Source organism: Hirundo rustica, chromosome 7, assembly GCF_015227805.2.
Source record: "Hirundo rustica isolate bHirRus1 chromosome 7, bHirRus1.pri.v3, whole genome shotgun sequence".
Taxonomy (NCBI): Eukaryota; Metazoa; Chordata; class Aves; order Passeriformes; family Hirundinidae; genus Hirundo; species Hirundo rustica.
Window position 1 is genome coordinate 31,140,395 of NC_053456.1, and position 20,496 is coordinate 31,160,890.

A 20,496-nucleotide genomic window follows, 5' to 3' on the forward strand; every position below is an offset into this window, starting at 1 on the left:
ATACACTAGAAACACCTAAAGGCTGGTCTTTTCATCAATGTCACCTCAGAATGTGGTAATTTAACATTGCATATATCAGTAGGTCACGTAAAGAGATAGCACAAAATACCTGTTATTTTGTGCTCCTATTCCTATGTTTTACATTTGTGGCAGGTTAGTCTGGGGCACACCAGATTTTCTGAGTTAGTATCATTTGTGCCCCTCATTGTTAAGACGCAGTTTAATTCCAGTTTCAGATAATGCATAAAGTTGTTAATGGAAGCATGATATTAACTGCTTTTGTTTCTGAATATTCACACTTAACTGTACATACACATTCTTGTCTAGTCCTCTTTATTAGTATTCCTTGTCCTTGTGATTTTTATGATCCAGACAATTTAGACTGAGAGCAGAATTTTAAAAACGTACAACATGAAATAGATTGCAAGACAATTTACTCTATAATGTATTCCATAGAGCTATACTGTGCCTATAATAAGCATAGATAAATTCATTTTGATGTATCATGCTTAGCACAGAGGTAAGTGGGCGTGTAATTAACTCATTTATTTCGTGTCTCTTCACCTAGTAATGCTGTAATTATTTTTCTTAGCCATCAAGTTATTACAGCACAATTTAATTTCAGCCTAATGTATGATTTACTCTACCAGATCCTGTGATTCTGTGAAGGCAAAGAAATTTCTCCTGCCTGTCCACTTTAGCCCCCCTGACATCTGCCCCATTTCCGCAGGTGGAATGAAGCCACCTGACAGGCCACTTTCAAAGTCAGACTGACCAAAGCCCTGGAATATGCAGATGCATGATTAAGCCTTTGCTAGTTACAGGGTGTATGGGTTGATTTAAAAGAGCTGCTTACTACCTTTTGGAAATTTGCCTTTAAACTGAGAAAGCAAAAGGAGCCAAGCACTAACTTTACTGGGTTTTGTCTTAAATCTTTGCTCCATACCAAAGAGAGGTCAGGTTTTCATCTGACAGGTAGAGTTGGTATTTTCCAAAGACATCTTGGACATCATGGACATCTTGGATTTGTTCTATTAAATGGAAAATAAAGCCAAGCTAATGAAGCTTGTTGTAGTCTCATTGGATATTTTGGCTGTGTAGCTGTGTGGCGTATAAAATGATAAGTCTGCCTTGAAGACCAGAGATCCTTCAAGGTCATCTTGGCTGGATACTTTTCTGTGCACAAGGAATTTGGCAGATTGCAGAACATCCTGTCGCATGTGCTTCTCAACACGTAAATTGAGTACTTTCCCTTTAGAAATCTAAGCCATCGTGCCTATGCACTTGAGGAAGTTCTACTATGTCCTCAGGAGCATGAAGCTATGTGAAAGGACTCTTCCCTTACTTACTCTTCATTCAAGAGGAACATAGCAGAATGTTTGAGAACAGGACCAGTCTGTATCGATTTCATGAACACTTAAAACGCAACTAGCAAGATGACTGCGGTACATTTGCATTGTTTGAGAAAACATGTCTTACCCTGCAATTGCTCTCTTTCTGCCTTACAAATGTCAACATTATTTCAGTTGCTGCCTGCACAAACCAGTTTATTCTACAAAGCAGTCGAAGGCAGGTGTCTAAAACACTGGTCTGTGTAATCAAGGATGTAATTTTCTCTTGCGTCTTTGCAAAAAACACATGGAAAAAAATCCACAAAACCCCCTCTTTGTTTGTATGTAAAAAGATGCTGGTGATGTTTCCTGTTTCATATTCTATTCCTGTAACAGACAGCTTCTTGAGGATCCTTTCTTTTATTGTGAAAGATATAAAGGCTATCTGTCTTATCAGAGTTTCAGAATCCCACTTCAAGAGGTTAGAAAACTCATAATTCATCTAGCTGGCAGCATGAATTCATAATTCATGAATCTGGCAGCCTAGTTCTCATCCTTATATAGCTATACAAAACTTCTATTCATGTGGCATAGTTCACCCCCCACCCTGTGGACTCTTGCATCATTCTGTGTTCTGTGAAATCCATAAGGAAAATGTAATTTGTTTGTTTGTACTTACTTCACCCGTGGCAGCATCTGTATGGAATCAAGTGAATGAAGTATAGGATTACCCGTCTCCTGGAGAGAAACCAGAAAGGATGGTGTCAGTCATGCCAACACAGTGCCACCCTGAAAAATAATATAAAACTCACTGCCACTCAATGTATAGTGTCTGTGGCTGATCCTCTACTCATCCCAGGTGTCCTGGGAGGGCATGAGCATATCAGAGAATAATTTAATCTGGAAAAGACCTTTAAGATCATCGAGTCCAAAACCAATCTGCAGAACTGCAGGTAAGCCACAGGAGAACATTTCATACCTTGAAAGCTCAAATCTATGCTTTGAAAAAACCCTGCACTACCTGAGACAATGAGCTGCTCTGATGTTGCACTGTTTGATTTGTTCTTGGAAATCTGGGTAATAATTCTGCATTCTACTGACTTCATGGGAGGCAGTCTACAAATAAGTTAATAATTCTGTATTTTAGGCAGCATCTGACAAGACCACAGTAATAAAACTACAGGTCACCATAGGAAATTGCTTTTTAATGGGCAAGCTCAATCCTCCAAACAGAATGAAATAGCAATCAAATATATGACGCTATAATGAAATGTATAAGCAAAAATAACTAAGTGGGAGTCGGAAAGGCAACCTCTTCACCTGTGATTTAAGCCCTTTGACACCTTGCAAACTCACTCCAATATGCTTTTAAAATACAGTGTGTGATTTTAAAATTACTTTTTTTCCTATTTGATATTTTGTTATTCTCTTGTAAATAATGGGTGTAGGTACAAGTGTAAATGGAAAAATCCAAAGAGACATTGTGATTTTCCTTTAATGTTTAACAAACTAATTGATTTGTTAAGAAGAAATTATTGTACTTTTTTTTTTTTTTTCCCTTTTAAATGTGATAGCCTCCACGTTTCAACTAATTGCACAGTAATATATATAATAACACTGCCTGCTTGAACAACACTCAGTTGTGATCGGGATACGCAAAGCAATCACACGGAGATGAGAGATTTCGCAGGGCAGAGAGTTCCTCTGAGAGAGCCCAAGGCTGAGCCAAGGCCGAAAGCCCCTCTGCCTGTTTATTTCTTACTTTTTATACCTTTGTGGGTCTGGCTGTAGATTGGCTTCTGGAGTTATCACCTCCCAGCCGAATGGCCAGACCAACTGTCAGTTACAATTGTTTTCAGGTTAGAAATATGCAAGCAAAGGACTGAGAATGAAAAACAAAGGATTTGTTTACATTACATGTGTGAGAAAAAGGCAGAAACTGCTCCTAATATTGTACAGTAGCTAAAAGGTCTGACTCCATTTTATGAACAATCAAAAGGCTTTAAAAAACTCAGAAAAACTAGGGTGACACTCAGTATAGATTTAGAGCAGTACAAATTCAGCAAATGAAGTCTTTTCCTGACAAAGATGATTCAGGAATGGGAACCACTGGCAATAGGACTGGAAATTCAGTCACAAGCTGGAAAATAGCTCTTCTCCCACTTTAAGGAAAGGGGTGAGCACCTTAGCTGGTTGCTACATAGAACATTCTCTCTTTTCAAATATCATCTTACAGTTACAAACGTGATTTCTTGTTTGAATTAGGGAAGAAAGAGGACAGCGTAGTTGCCCAAAGTGCAACAATTAAAAACATCAGGTTATTTTGCTAGAAAGGTATTGTGAAAGTTTGCTTATCTCTTCAAGTCACATGCTTCCTTGCATGAAAGCAGAAGGAAATATAGTTAATTTAGCTGGCCCCTGGGGGTTGTGACTACAGGCACAGTAGTAGAGAGAAAAGACGGCATGCTTCATATACCTGCACAAAAGGAGCTAGCAATTTTCAGGCTGACAAAAAGTCCCTGTGTGGCAGCCAACAGATGTGTCCAGATTTATGATGGAGAGTGTGCTAAACTTAAGAGTGGGATGGAATAAATTACCCTGTTGCTCTGGCAACTAAGAAACAGCAAAAAGTTCATCTTTAAGTCACATTTTTCTCCTGGTGCTGCTCCCAAAATGATACTCTATTAACACTTTATTATTAAACTGATGAGCCCATCATTAATTCTGTTGCAGCTCAGGTTCATGGATATTAACCTTTTCTGTATCACAGACAGGTATTTATATATTTTGTCTCTTCCATAAACCAGGAGCTCTTTTTATGTCAAGAATATTACTTTTACACCCAAACTGCTCTGGTTCCTCTCCACATTTGGCAGATTACAGATTAAGCTTATACGGAGGTTTAGTAATGTAAAAGAGTTGTGCAGTGACTTCCAATAAAAATGAACAATGCATAAACCCTTTCCTTTTTCTATATCTGTCATAAGTAAGTCACAATATTTACTACTTGGCATACAGGTTATATTTTCTTTTGAGTGAGATTAACTAATATTTCCTAAAATAACTCAGCCTGGAATACCACATAGCAGTGTTGTCTATATCAGGAAACAATTAACAGTTAATGAGATCTTTAAGCAGATCACATGCCCTTTTTTCCTCTTGAGAACATGAAAATCAAAGAAGAGTCTTTTTCTATGGATACCTTCAACTTCAGATTATTTACTTCTGGCATGTCTTCCTGCTTCAAGGGACTATGAGCTTTTGGAAAGGGAAATAAGGTTTTCCTTGTGGAAAGCTTGATGCCATTATTTCTAGTCCTTGGAGTCGAGTGGACGTATTTCCAACAATTAAACCCTTCTGTGTCCTGTAAAAAAAAAGATGAAAATGTATTCCTGGTTTCAGGAATTCTGCACTCACAGTTTCACAGGAGCTAAGCACAATGTGGTGTAGTATAGTGTTCCTTCCTACACTGTGTTTCTGGCTTCTGTGACATAAACCCTCTATGTTCAGCACTCACCCATGCTAAGTTGTTCAAGAATTATACCCATTTTGTTCCAGGGGACAGCACCAGTCGTCTGGGTTGACTGAGTCCAAGTTTCTGAGAAATTCTCTGTGTGCTCAGTTAAATGGATGTCATGCTGGGGATTTTTCTGGGATGAAAAAAAACAGCATTCAGGCATAAAGATTCCCTTCTATAGGATATGACATGCACAGAAAAAGGACAAAGGTCATTTCCATTTCTTTAAATATGATGGCATGGCCATTCCTCAGCCACAAATTTAATCTTATTACCTAACTTTTTCCCTGAATGAACATTATCTTTTTGCTGATTCTTTTAAGCTTGAATTCTACTTTGAAATATCCTGTAGTACAGTCTGATTTTTACATTTTTCACTGTGCCTGAGTCAAGTCTCAGTTGTCTCACTCTAGGGTGAAAGAGAATGATAAATTCCCAAATGGTTAGTCACAAAATGAACAGTCTAAAGACTGTTTCTGTCAAGTCAAAAATTAAAATCTTGACACCAAAAAAAGTGCAACTCTGCTGTCACCTAAATCTGTTACCAAACCACTTGTCTGAGTGAGGACAACTTTTCACTTTAGGCACAAGCCAAAGCATCTAATCTGGTCTGACTGTTCTATATGGATCTCTAACTCCGTAATAAATCCCTTAATGACTTATTTGTTCAGTAGTATTCTACATTTTTCAAAGCAGTTGTAAACCTTTTCAATCTTCATTTTTATCTCACCTGTGCACTGCAACTGATTTCATGTTTTCTTTGAAACTGAGTAACACCATTCATGACATTTCTCTTTTCCTTCAGATGTATGAGTGTCATAAAGTTTACAGAAAAAAAAAAAAAATCCTTGAGTTAGATAGCAATCACATGAGGAACACTGATGCCTCACTCAAAGTAAATAAAATGTAAAATAAAATTTCTTCAGAGCAACTTGTGTTGGGCAGTTGTTTGCCCTACCTTGATGCTCTGAATTTAAGTTCCACACTGTAGAACTCATAGCCTCCAAACCACCCAAAATGCAAATTCTGTTACACTTAACTTCCCTTTTGTCTTGTACCTGATTGTAAGCTATTCAAACCCTAATCCAGATCTGCCCACTCTCCAACTCAATTTAGCATAAACTATGCAAAATGCCTGTAAAAAGGATGTACAATTGTTCCAGTTTCCCTGCTTTGAATATGCATTTGAATGAGCATATTCAAGTAAAACATTACTACTGCTGTCTGTCCAAATATGTGTGACAAACTCACTATTTTTAAAATTACTTCATGACAGAAAAATCTTTGAATTCTTTCCAATTAGTTGAAGTCTTTGTCAATGCATGCCAATTGTTTGGCATAAATTAAGTTTTACCTCATTTTAGGTGGACAAGGCAGACTGTAGTTCAGCAGCAGGAAACAAAGCTTTCAAGGACATGCCAAAGAACTGTTTCTAATTTGTAAAAAAAAAGGAGAGCTTTGTGAAAATTACTTTTGAGATACACTTGATAATGCATAAAATCCACAAGTTTTAATTTGTGTCAGCAATTTTTACTGACGTTTCAGAGCAGATATTTTGACATATTTTGACCTATTAACTCAGAGCATTCTGATGCATTATGGAAAAAGAACATTTTCATTTGACTATTTCAGAAAGCTTGAGCAATACTAACAACAAAAACGTAAACATTACTCTTTTTTCAGTTGTTGAATGCAAAATAATATGTTAAATTAAAACTATCCATTGACATTCCTTGAAATGTTTATACTTTTTGTGTTCTCAAAAACATGACACACTGAAAAGCTGACAGTTTAGTTAAATGTCTTACACAGTTTAAATATTATCCAGGAAAAGTTTAAATTTAGGATTAAATGATTAAATTTTTCTTACAATAGTGATAAGGTATACACCCATGTCTTAAGTATAAAAAAGCAAATAAGTCCGATTTGTTTATTGTAGACCAATATTATACAGATTCCAGTCATATCCTATAAACTTCTTGGGTTTAAAGTATCAATTTAGAAACCTGATAAATATCACTAATTTTCATTCCTTGGGATTTTTTTCATATCTGAGGGCTTTATGCTAGCCTAATCATAAAAATGCAGCTTAAAGTAATAAAAATTAGCTAGTAAATGGAATATTAAAATGAAAGGTTTTATGCTTAATTTGACATCTAGACTTACCCAGAAAATAAGCTGAACAAAGTGTGGTGTGATTTATGCTATTGAAAAAGTAGCGATTGAGATTTTCTTGATGCCTAGATCCGGGTGTTTCTCATATACACAAAAACCACAATCCATCCTGTGGGAAAAAGGAAAAGGAACAAACAAGGTATTGACATAAGCACTTAACTACTGTTGCATCAGAAACAGTTCAAGGTAAGAAAGAGAATAGATACCAGTATTCTGTGGGAAGAAGAAACTTTTTCCCCTTAGATGAAAGACATAAACCACCTGCACTTTGTTTTTGAAAAACACGACCTATAGGTCTGTGACAGACACAAGTAGCATCAGAATCATCCATGTTGACCAATTTTAGTCAATTACAACTTCGCTTTCTTCCCAGTTCTCTTTTGTGAGGAGTGCCCAGCACACATGGACCAGATTCCACATGGACCTCACTGAGTCAGGGTGTTGGTGGGGAAAGGAGCAATGTTAAAATGTTATCTTGTCCACCTGATTGTCTCCATCTCACCCCTGTGATGTAATTTACACCGTTCAAAACCTGGGCTGCATTTCAGCCCTTGCGAGAGGATTATAGTGCCACTGAAACATCTGCAGTAATGAAGAGGTTGAGCTCTCAACACATTCCTCCTGCCTTTATCCCTGGCTCCACTCTCTGTTGGTGGAGCCTAGAAGGGCTTCCCAAGGGAGCAGCCTGCAGATGTCTGACACAGATCCTATGCCAAGGCAATTTTCCTTCAACAGGAAGCAGGCTTTGAGAATACCTTGTTCATCCTCAGTTCTCTACTCTTTAGGATGACACTGACAGACTTGAGAGTGTTTCTCAGCCACTCTAACTGCACTGATTCCCTTAATACTGTACTAATGGGTAATGCTTCAGCACTGTCTTGGAAAAGTGATTGATATTTTTTGAATTGCCAGTGCTATTTCCTCTGCAGTTTTGTCTCTGAATGTCCTTTCATGTCAACCTGTAGCCTCTTGCTATAGATTGGCAGATTTGAAGAGAGTATAGTCCTGAGTGTAGAGACTGAATAATATCCTGTATGAATTACATCCTACATGCAGCACAACCATATGGAACTACTAAATTAGTTACTGGAAAGTGCATGCTTTTTCTTAATTTGGTTATGTACAGAGTAATCATCAAGAAAAGACATAGTATAAATCACAAATTACTTGAACAACTTCCTTAATATTTTTCTATTTCTTTTTCTGTGTTAAGACAAAATCCTGTAGAGTAAATCGATGATCAAGAGGCTTAAAAGTGTCAGTGATGTGCCTAGACTAGAGTGTGAACTAATGGGTGTACCCATAGCACTCGATGGAACATTGCATAGAAACCCCTGAACTGGACTTCAGCCTGTTTCACCACAGTAATATGTCATCTTTTCACTCTTTCTCAAAGACTCCTGTTCTGTGTACTTTGACTGAAATAGAATAAAATATTTCCTCCAAAATCAAGATTCCAGAATGTTTCTCCAGGGCCTTGAACCTCTTTAGAGAATGAGTCATCCACACACTTTCTATCAAACAGCAGTGTCAGAACACAGAACGAATATCCATATTTCAAGCAGAACAGCAAGGTACCTGAACATCCCCCAGCCCCACCATGTCCCCAAAGCCAGGTGTTTCCACTTGTATCTGAGGCATGTGAGGCAAAGCCCACCAATTAATCTGATAAATTAGTAATGATCTTGTTCCATTTTAATCTAATACTTATGAAAAACTTCCCTTGTTCTAGTTTGGTATTAGTTTTAAGGAAAGATAATTCACTAGCTCTTCACTGTCTGCAATTAATACACTTGTGAGGGCTTCCTCTGCACATCCCACTAATGACAGCTCAGTGACAGAAGCATTTCAGTGGATATACTTGGGAAAGTAGCTTTCCTCTCTTGATGTTGATAATCTGAGCCAAATGTCAAAAGGTTGTTAGGACAGATCTGTTTTTTCCCTCCTTGTCACCATTGTGGGTATTGTTAAAGAAAGTAAAAGCAAAATTCTGCTATGCAGTTTGTCCTGCACCTGTCTGCTTCCTGTACTGCTTCCTTCCAAGGCAGGGAACATTATGAGTGTATGGCTTTTGCTTTGAGTCCAGCAGGAGATGTCATGATGCAGCTTTTCTGGGAATCTGTTTGGGGCAGACTGCACAAGCTGGGCTAAAACCTGGTTGGAAATGTGTTTTTCCTGTCTTGAGAAAACGAACCCAGCAGCTTCCTCCCAAATGCTGCATTTGGAGGCTGGAACTATAAGTACTGAATGGTATGCAGTGTGTGTAGGAATATTTAGGCCTTCAGTGTATTTTTGGACATCGGTCCCTGGTAACAGGCTGGGAGCTCCCATCGATGCTGCAGGCTGCCAAGTTGTACTCTGCAATGGCACTAGGCTGTGATGGGTTTTGCATTACCCTTGAACGCACTGCTGGAAGAGACACCACACTGCTGGCTAGCAGTGTGACTTCTGATTCAGAAGTGGAGCAAGCCTCCAAACATGCCAGCACCCCCCGCTTCCTCCCTGAACTCCTATTCCATCTCCAATAATAGGAGTATACTCACATCACATATCTGAATTTCTACGCGCAGTTTCTGCGCACCACTCACAGATGCCAAGTGGTTCTAGGCACAGGGACATAATGCTGCTTCTACCCATTTCTAGGTCTCTTCCTCATTTTACTCTATACAAACAAGCAAAAACATAATCACCCAGTTCCAGGGTAGATGGCTCCTGTGCCTTTGATGGAAGGCAGTGCAGATAGAAAAAATTTGGCCACGGCCTTGAGAGGCATGCAGGAACCACTGCTGTTCTCCAGCACCCCAGAGTGCTGTGGCTACCCTCGTTCTTCCCTCTACTGCCTTACTTCCTCTTACTCAGGACAATGAAACTAAAATTCACAAGGAAACAAGAGAATCCTGTTCATCTGTGGGCTGTAAGCAACCCTTGCACCAGGCAGAAACAAGAGAGCTGAAATTTAGAAGGTCATGAACAAAACAACAGCATGACCACACAATAGCTTAGAAGTCTCACCTGCTTCCAGCAGTGGGGATGCACACCTGGGAAGGCAGCTCATCAGCAGCAGGAACCACACTGCCTCCAGCTAGAGCCATTTCTGCTGTCAAGTCGAGCAGTGTCTATTTTTCAAAGGACTACAGCTTTTTGGAAAGACAAATAAGGCTTTCCTTGTGGAAAAATTGATGCTGCTATTGCTAGTTTTTGGAGCTAAGTGATTTCCAAACAATTAAACACTTCTGCATCCAGTGGTGAAAAAGGGTCCCTTCCAAAATGTGCTCTCAGTTGCAGGAATACTGTACTCACAGTTTCAGAGGAGAAAAGCATAATGTGGTACAGCATAGGGCTTCTTCTCACACAGTGCTGTCAATATTTTCACTGTGTTAAAACGTCCTTTCCTTTATCTATATGAATTCAGAGACAAATTTTAATATCTGCAGTTAACTTTACATGTTTCCCAGCTGTGCAGTTCAGCATAGTTGAAATGCTTAAAGTCTTTAACCCATAGCTTGTGTGAAAGTTATTCCTCACCTGTGTCTTAATTTCTGAGGAATTTGGGATTCCTTCTCCAATAGTTATTGACATCAAATGAAGAAGGGAATGAGAAATGAGAATGAGAAAATGTGTGTCTTCCAGGAAACATTCAGCATTTGATATCACAGAAAGCTAAAACAAGTTCTGCAAATACTAACACCAAAGCAGAGGTGTGGAAGAATGCTACAATAAAGAATTTATTACCTTGGGCTTCCACAATGTATGTTCTCGTACTGCAGCAATTTTGTGCTGAGTTGAACATAAGACAAATTTTTATGATATTAAAAGAATATAAAAAGTTTCTGTTCTCTGAACCTAGGGCTAAAACTATCAGCCTTTCTCCTTTCTGGAAGCTATTTACTGTCATGGGAAGAAAAAGTAGAGGAACAGGAAGTAGAGTTATAAATGATGTCCAAAGCCTGGCTGAAAGACCACCGCAGTAAACAGAAAGGTGAAGTGCTGCTGCCTCAGCAGGTATCCACTAGAAACAGGATCTGCAAACCCTCATAGCACTGGGTCAGATCTATGATGTAAATTCAGACAATAAATGCAGCTCAAAACCACATCTTCCAAACAATCACAAAAGCTAGATATGTTATAAATGGTAGAGAGAAAATAGAAATTATACAATCAAAGGAGTGTTAGCATCAATGATTTCTTTGTTTTAGCCTCACTGGGGGGAACTGCATAGATTCTAAAACCAAGCAACAATTTGCATTTTTTTTTCCCCCTTATTCCAGGCTTAATTTAATATCTTTCTTTAAAGGAAGGACAAAGAAAATTTCTTTAAATTGCTGATCCCATATACAATAGAGGGGTACATATGCACTAATAAAGCCTGGCACAATTATAACCCTATTTAGAAGTTTTATTAGGAATAAAGTTTTTAACAGGTTTTATACCTGGGAATCCTAGAGCTCCTGGTTATGCTGAAGTTACATACTGAAACAGAAGTTTGTGGCCCGCATTCCTTCAGCTCAGCACAGTGAAAGTCCATCAGCCCATTTTAGAAATGGTGCAGCAAATAATTTCTTCTCTTCTGTATTTAGAACAAAGTACACCACTTTTGCTTTTTTATTATTATTTTTATTGCTCTGCATTGTATGAAGCCAGGTATATATTGTCTGGAAGATTAATCTAACTGTGCTTGGTTCATGTTATTATTAAAGCTGCCTTCCTTTCTGCCTGCCTTCCTTTTGGACAGCTGGCAGACATGAGTAAGCAAATAATTCTGCTTATGGAAAAATTACTTTTATGGTTATTTATAACTTACAGTCTCTGATACAGGGAGTCAAGTGCTCAAGACGTGGTAACACAGTCTAACTGATCTGGTGCATGCTGTTCTGAGATGAACTACTCCTTTTACCCTGTCTGTCCTGTTTCCCGTACTAAAGAAGTCACTAAGATGGACTGAAAATTACTAAATACATGGGTGGGCTACATTGTGAGTTTAGGAATTGAGTCCTTTGAATTTTTTGTTCTTTCTCTTATGAAATCTTTATTTATAAATGCAAGAATAGCATCAAAAGAAAGAAGAAAGAATCTTCCAAGCCACTCCCAAAACTCAAGGCCTGACACTAGGCCTCCCTACTGGGTAATAGGAGGCAGCCTTTCAAATCCCCGTATTGGGAGGAAAGTTTATAAATAGGTTCACAAGATAGTTTCAAGATGAGAGAAAAAACTTTTAGTTATTTAAATCAGATGAAATACAAAGAATTTGCTCAACCGTAGCCACATAATTTGTGCCAGTTTTTCTTACCCACGCAGAATAAGAAGGAGAAAGTGAATGCCAGTTATTTGTCACGTGCCTTGGACAGTATGGAACTTGCTTCCATGTAACTTCAGAGCTGGTCAGGGTGCACGTTTGCTCTGACAGGCACTTGGTCTTTTTTTCAGCAGAGCTACTAGAAGAATCTTTTTTATTTTACCACCTATGCAAACCTACCACAGATGTAAAACAAAAACTGTGCAATATATTTAGTGCTTTATTAGGTCCACAGAGCCAAAAGGGTGTTCTTGGTGTGAAATGGGAGAGAGTTCAACAAGAAAAGCCCCCTTGGAGGTCAGAAATGTGAAAAAGAACAGAGAATTTATGTGTGGGAGCAGAGCCCAGGTCAGCAGTGCCACACTGCTTTTTATTTCAGTAATTGCTGAAAGCCAGGCAACTTGGATTGAGGGAATAGCTATGGCATAACTTGAGTTCAATGAAAAATTTTAACTTGCATCCATCTGCTTGCTTAATTTTGGAATATTGGGCCAAATCCAGCTGAGATCTTGGAACATCACATCATTCTACTGGGATATAATAAATAACAAGGATACAAGTCCTGAGGAAAATAATTTCTCATCACGCATATGCATCTGCATATGCACAAAAAGCAGAGCTGGGGGCCAAGCCTATGGCAAAAATGCAACTTTCTTTTACTTCCAAACTCCTGCTTCCTTCTTCTCAACTTCAGAGGCTTCTGCTAATTTTTGAAACCTTTCTGTCAGGTTTTTCTATTTCCTGGGTAATCTGAAGTTTCCTTTCTACTTTTTGCTCAGATTTGCCCCACACAATACCATGGGGATGCTCAAAACAAAGCTCAAGAAAGAAGAGCCATGTTAAAAGTTCTGGCTTTCAAAGAATTATATAGCTTAAAAGAATTGGAAAGATCCTGAACAGAACATGGCCCTATAAGTGCATGGAACTAGGTTCTTTGACACTGATAACCTGTGACTTTGCAAGTTCTCAGCATAACTCAAGCCATTAAACAGTCCCATAAAATGGTTAAATGTGGAAGACCGCTGTGAGTAATGCTGCATTGCAGAGTGTAGTATTAAAAACAACAAAAAAGAAAACCTTAAAGAAGTTTTCCAGACCAAAAAAGGAATAGCATGAAAAGTGGCATGTTGTAGACAGTGGGCCATAAAGCTCTCATAAGTATTTGCATAAAGCAAATGGGAATGCAAGTACAGCCAAATGGGAAGTATTTCCCTTTGTGGAAGAGACGGCTATCTAGCCACATATAATTTGATACTGAAAACTTCAGTCAGCTCCACCACTATCCTCACTAGGAAGTAACAATAGAGATCAGCATGGCAAGTTTAGTATGTTAGAAAATACCCTTAGGAGCTGTAACACAAACCTGCTAGCAAATCCTTAAAATCATCAGCCACTTTGTTAAAAAAAAGAAGTTGTAAAGCCTCCTCAATGACTTGCAGCATGGGGCCTGATAACAAAGCATTGCATTCACAAAGATTCAAGAGTCTTTAAACACATGCCCCAGACTTATTTCCACATCACACAGCTTAGTATCACCTCTTAATTTTAGAGTAAACAGGCATTTAGTGTTATTACTATGTACTAAAATACATATATTTATACTAGTTTCCTTTATGGGATTTTGATTGCCTCCACAGCCCATAACAATATTAATTCCTTCCAAACCAAAATCATTTGATTTGCATCTCCCTCAAGGCCCTTGGGTCTTTTCTAGAGGATATCTCTCTTTCTGTTTTGGCTTATCTACTGATTTTTTATTTTAGGTCAGAGGTTTTATTGGAGACTTTGGAAATGGAAAGGACTTAATTAATCACTTAGGACTGACTTAGTCACAACCATGGTCTTTCAGTCCAGCCCATTATCAAGTGGCCTTGGTTCTTGCTGTATTTCCCTCTGTTGCTGTCTCCTGGCACTAAGAACACGGAAGTTCCCCTGAGATTTACAATGGAGTCTCCTTTCTCAGCTTTTCCCTTCTGTCCTTTGTCATTGACCATTTGTCCCTTATTCTCATGTGCATGTTTTATCTCCAGAAAATAATTTTATGTATTCAGCTTCATTTCTGTTTTTTTCTGATAGGTGTGTGTATAGTGTACCCCTTTCTGTGTGTGGACAGATCGCTGTTTGGGAAGTGACACCCGACAGCTCAGCCTGAGAGACTCTACCACGCAATGAGGATACTTGTGTAGCCCCCTGCCTTAGGGATTAGGCAAGGCTGAGGCCGGCACTACTGTATTTGAGACAAGCGGTTATAGCTGAATTGATTAGCTTTCTCTTCAGTGCTCCACTGTTCTAACTAATTCTAGTTTGTAAAATGTTTGGCATTACAAACCCCCTTGCTCCTTGAGCAGAAATTAAAAATGGCATCCAAACTAAAGACAGCAGTTCCCACCCTTTCTTTCTTTATGGACCCTATGTATGATATAATTTGGATTTCAGACTGAATTGAGGGTATGATAATGGCTTTGGTTTTGTCTTATCGATTACTCCTTTTCCATTAAATTTTCAAGTATGGCTCATTTTGTTCTTCCCTTCGCATGTATGTTTTAAAAATCCCTGCTATATTTTCTTTCCAAATGACATAATTACTTCATGATGTCTTTACTTCTCTCTTGTTATTTTTGCTGGAAACAGTGAAAATATACTCAAACAGCTCTTTGGCAGACATATGTATCATACTGACCCAATTTATAGCATCTGCCTTGCAACTTTGTGTACCATCGTTTGCCAAACATTCTGTAACTGCAAAATAATAAGAAAATAATAGTGAAGTGTTCCTACCCTTTCATGCTCTCTGTTCTGTATCCCACATGTCCCACAGAGCCTACATAATGAAATGCTTGCTAGGTTGTTGGGTCAGCACGGAGGAACAGAGTAAAAGGCGTGCTGGAAGTACTCACTGAGTAGGGCTCATGGCTCCCCAGTCCAAGGTTCCTGCTGTTAAACACACTGTGCTGCATTTGCTACTAAGAAAAGCTAGGGAAGAGTAGCCATTAAAGCTGCAAAGTTTAGTGGCAGAACAGAATATCCTTCCACAAAAGTAAAAACTGGAAGGGCAACACAAGAAATGGCACCTATACTATTTGGATTATGTTTAGCTTTGAGTTACACTTGTGTTGTTTTTCTTCTGATTTTGAATTAGCCCAGGGGTTTTTTTGGACTTCTAAGCCAAAAGTATTTGTGAACAGTAAGGGTCCAATTCAATTTGGTGTACTCAGATTACAATACAGATGGCACTTCTTCTAAAGTCCTATTTAAAATATTAAAATAACAAATGGGAGAAGTATTAACTGAACTCTAAAATTACCCTCTTTACCTCCAGCTTTGGAAGGCTGATGTAAAATGAATTAAAGCATTTCTTTCTGACAGCTGTAGATAGAATCCTTCCATTCATTCCTCTTCTCTTCCTCTCCTACCTTCCCAGAGAGAGGTTGATTTTATACTGAAATATACAGAAGAGAATTGAAGAATTACACCCCACTGGTTTCTGAGAACTGAATCCTTCATCTCAGCTGTTGATTTTGTTTTGTGTCTTTTTTTTTTCCCTAGTATAGCCGCCTCCTCAATGGTTTCTGTAACTTTTCCAGTACAAAACGTGTTATCCAGATTCTCAAGAATTTCTTCATTTCCCTAGACATTCTGCAGCATGGCTATTTTTGCTGGGGCATGTTAAAATAATGGTCTATGTGGCCTCAAACAGGAATGACCTAGTTAAAGCCTCAAATTAATTCTTTGGAGGATATCACTTGTCCTTATTTTGAGTGATACACTCATTGCATAATTTATGAGAACCAGCTATCTGGAAGAAATAGGGGGATGCAAAAATGTGATAGATAGGAAAATTCAATATCAGAAAACCTGTCTCCAAATGGACAAGCCATAGGGTGTGCAAGCCTAAGCATACCTTGACTTTCTTGTTTAATATTGATCTGTTTTTCAGAAGGATGCGTTGCAAGAGGCAAATCAAAGTATAAGTTTGTACAACCACATAAGGAGGAATGTTAGACCTACAATTCTCATTAGGTTATATCAGATTGCTTAGTATTGTATTTAACAGAAACTGTTTTGCCATCCAAACTGTATCAAAGTTCCACAGCACATATTTAGCAACTCAAACAGTCATATAGGATGCAAATACTTGTAAAATATTAACAGTTTTGGTATTCTAATTTAGCTGAGTCATAATAGGTGTGGAGGGGCAAGAGCAGTGGTGCCATCAGATCAAAATGAAGTAATCAGGTTTCCCTGAATACACAGGAAAAAAAAAATAGCATTTTAAGTCATGGACCTGGGCCTAAAAAAATGTACATTTTTCTTTCTGCATGGCTTGGATCTGCAGGTGACCAACTTGTCACAGAAGCCAAGATAGGGTGGGAGAAGTTGGCATCTTGTAGCTCTCCCCCACACACTGGATATCATCTCTGCCCCTAAACTGTCCCCTCAGAATAGTCTGACACCTCCCACAACCAGGAATTGTGACATGAAAGAGGACATGCTTAACCCATTTTTTTATCAGTGTATTTTCCCCCCATTCTTCAGATTTTGTTTCCATGCACAGTTGTATCTTGGAAGTCCCAGCCCAGCACCAGATTGACTGCTTTTATGGATATTGCCTCATGTCTCCTCACTCCTTGGAGCACTCTGAGTGGATCAGTCAAGAATGGGTGAAAAGATGTTAAAAATAAGGGTTTCCCACCCACGGAGACTTGGTCATGGACGTTCAAAGATACATCATCTGATAGCTACTGAGGAAACAAATTTGTCATTGTGTGACAATCCTAAAAGGGAAACTAATTTCTCCAGGGCTAAGGTTCTGAAATATTTTGAAACCAGTTTTATTCCATTAAAATCACAAAGCATTTGAATCTATTGCCTAAGTGAAACCACCCTTTAAAAATCCCTGTGTACTAAGAGGAACATCACAGCTTGGTGAAGATGGATAAAATGGGCAGAATGTGCAACATGCATTTAAAAAAAAAAAAAACAAACCCAAGCAAACCAAACAGTTAGGAAGTAAAATACTGGTTTATTACTTAATTTGAATAGCTTTCTAATTTTACCCTATGAAAATGCTCTGCCTTGAGACTAGCACTTCTGAAAATTAACAGGACACGCAAATTGATGTGAATATATCCTACAGCATTTATTAAACTTTGTTAAAGAAAAAGCAGTGAAAACTTCTGGGAAAAAGGAGTCATGTTCTGCCTTACTTTTGATTTGGAATTAATGAGCACCCAAAACTATTTGTGCCTTTTTCTGTGGAGCTGGAGACTCCCTACGCTCACATTAGAGTTATTTCTGCTGTACACCTGAGTGCTGGGAGGCTGACAGAACTCTGTGGCTAGCACACCTCCCTCGTTCCAGAGTGCACTGCAGTTGCATTGAGAGTTGGTATCAGCCATGGAGCTCTTAGACACTGCACAAACAGAATGCACATTTTTGGATGCTTTTCTGTGAATACCTCACTGGGCTGTGAGAGTTTGTTTACAGAGTTGCTCAGCAGCTTCACTTTCCATTTGACACAGTTGCTGGCTCCTCAGGTTCTTAGTTTACAAAGGGAGGAATGATGGAAAAGAGAGTATGGACACTGTTACAAGACCTATACCGCTAGGTTTTTCTAATATTTAGATCTATTCAGAACAGGTGTTTCAGTTAATTTCTAAATATTTCACTTAAAAAGGTTGATATACTTACTTAATAAAAGCAAAGAAAACTGTAAATCTCTTGGGATTTTCAAAGCAGCAGAGCCAGTTCTGTGTCCAGCATTCACTGAAATTTATTGGGATTTGACTGTCTGATTTCCCTATATTTTACTGAAAATAACACCTTTGTGGGCAACTGTGGGAAAACTGAAGCATTTACTACTAGCTATGCCATCATCTAAAAACACAATTAAAATATAAAAGATGTGCCAAGTGGCACAAAATTGCTCAGAAAGGAAGGGAGCTGTGCATGATGGGAGATTACATAGTTAGGAGTAAGGCAAGAAAAATTATATCCTACAGAAGACAAGAGTATTTTAGCATCATCTGAACCTTTTGGCACCAAAATGAGAGATAGAAAATTGTGAGCAGTTTGATTTTGCGGGACTTTTTCCCACCTGTAACGGGACATATTTTGTAATGAACATCTAATTGACCTTTTGCAGAATTACAGTTAATTATCAACCACATTGATACTTTATGAACAAAATCTTATACACATGAATATTTCCACTATTGTCAACATGAGAACTATTCTTACATATGTGTAAAATCTTATCACTTGTTTCTGCATTTCGCTTTTAACAACTTTTCCTTTTTTACCATAGTGTCATCAAAGTGATTAAAGATTCTATCCCTACATGCAACAAAATAAAATTATAGTGAATAGTAACTCTGAAGTTACAGATGCTTAGGAGTACTGTGGACATCTTTAGGCTTAGAAACTTCACATTAGAAGTGAACTCTTAGGCTGCAAGACAAGTACAAAGCCCTGATAATTCCTGTCCTTAGGGCATTTTTCAGCTAGTTTTTAGGATGATTTTTAGACTGTGGGGGACTGCCTTGGGCATGTTCTTGTGGGAACCCATTGTATGTTTATTGGTGTGAATTTAACTCAAGAAACAAGATAACTCTGTTTATTGTGAGAAGGGATTATGGTGAGAACTCTTCTGCTGCTGTTAAATTATGTTGTCTCTCTCTATCCCAAGAATAGTAAGAGGACATACATCCAAATTTCTTTTTCAAAATTGCTCCCTGAGCCCATCATTCTTCTTATAGGGAAGCAAGAGGGTTGTACTCCATCATCCATCTGGCACAGTAATTCTAATGCATCCACATGGAGAAACACAATACCCACACAGAGGAGAGCTTTTGTCTCAGGTTAACACTACAGAGTTTAACCTGCCCCTAATGCTCTGACTTAATAGAGAGCATCTACTCTTACAACACAATTTAACCACGTAAAAACTGTAATACTGATAGCTGTAGATAATTATCTAATACCACAGAAATTTTCAAGATAATTCACATAAATGTGAAGATTTGTTATGCTTAACCAGCATCACTGCCTTGAGAAGGGAATATCACATATCCAAACCAGCAATATTTCTAGTGAAAACAAACTTTCTTCTAGATTCACTAAAGAAATTATAAAAGTTGGCTGTGTGCATAAAATGGCAACTCTTGCAAGTCCTGTCTGAGACAAATACTCTTGGCCCTCTCAGTGCTAGTTCTAAATCTGCGTTTTCACTCAGACAACGTTGGGCCATTGCCTAACCTTGGCCCCCCATCCTCCCCTTTACTCCAGATGAGATAGACTCGAGATACCAGAGCAGTGTGACTCACGGAAACTCCTTTCCACATGAAATCCCCAGTGCTGCTGCCTAGTATGCAACATTGATTCAAAAGCCCTTCTAGGCCACATGCCAGCTCTACCGCTAGCCCTGAGCTTAAGCTCTCTGGTCAGGCAGAAATCGTCCGAGAGGAAAGCCAAGGAGCTGTGACTAAGCCTGTGTTAGGAACACCTTTTCCTATCACCCACGTCTCACCCCATAGCACCAGCCCTTGCTGACACTGTCAACCCACACCCCTTAGCTCCTGAGAACTCATTAGATACAACACAGTGTTGCTAATTCAAAAGTTAATTCTTAGTCCCCCCAGCAAGGGAAATTGTGACCCCTAGTCGTGGTCCTTTATTTATCCATAAACCAGTTACTCCGTCACGAGACCGGGGTTTGGCGCTGCTTCGCATCCACGTCCAGTGGCTTCCCGAGCGTTTCGCAATAACTGGTTAGGTCCTTGCTGTCCTGAGTCTTTAACCATCGCATTGCAGATAAGCTAGAGAGCCTGGATGCAGGCAAGAGGCCTGATTTAGCCACGTGGACAGCTTTTCCCTTTCATGGACTTACAGCTCTGCATCATGTGACTTCTTTGAACACTAATTTCAATCCAGCAATGTACTTATTTTCCTCTAATCTGAGATTCTTGGCAACTAAAAGAACCTAATTAGGGTGTTTCTGTTGGCATTTGCTCTCTTTCTGTGAGAGGGAAACATATTTCAGTTTTCTGCAGCTCAAGCTGCTCAAACACTGCCAGTTAAAATACAAATTTGAACCTAACTGATCATCCTCTCTGGGCAATGGAACTAGTTATAAATCCAACATTGTGACACAAAACTAGGCAAGCAGCTTCACATGGAAC

General features: G+C 38.7%; 1 long non-coding RNA gene across 6 annotated transcripts in view; it reads right to left on the reverse strand.

Moving 5' to 3' along the window:
- LOC120755190 (uncharacterized) overlaps positions 1-20,496 on the reverse strand; it is a 35,724-nt gene that overhangs the window by 802 nt on the left and 14,426 nt on the right. For 2 of the 6 annotated variants that reach the window (XR_005701666.2, XR_005701663.2), the window contains exons 2-6: positions 7,015-7,132; positions 6,203-6,280; positions 4,849-4,981; positions 4,534-4,695; positions 2,011-2,069 (exon numbers count right to left, since the gene is read on the reverse strand). This is a non-coding gene — a long non-coding RNA (uncharacterized LOC120755190). Of the gene's footprint in view, positions 1-891; positions 1,032-2,010; positions 2,070-4,533; positions 4,696-4,848; positions 4,982-5,578; positions 5,648-6,202; positions 6,281-7,014; positions 7,133-7,229; positions 7,432-20,496 lie in introns of those variants that run through there. The other 4 variants (XR_005701665.2, XR_005701668.2, XR_005701664.2 and 1 more) reach the window with 4 other exon arrangements.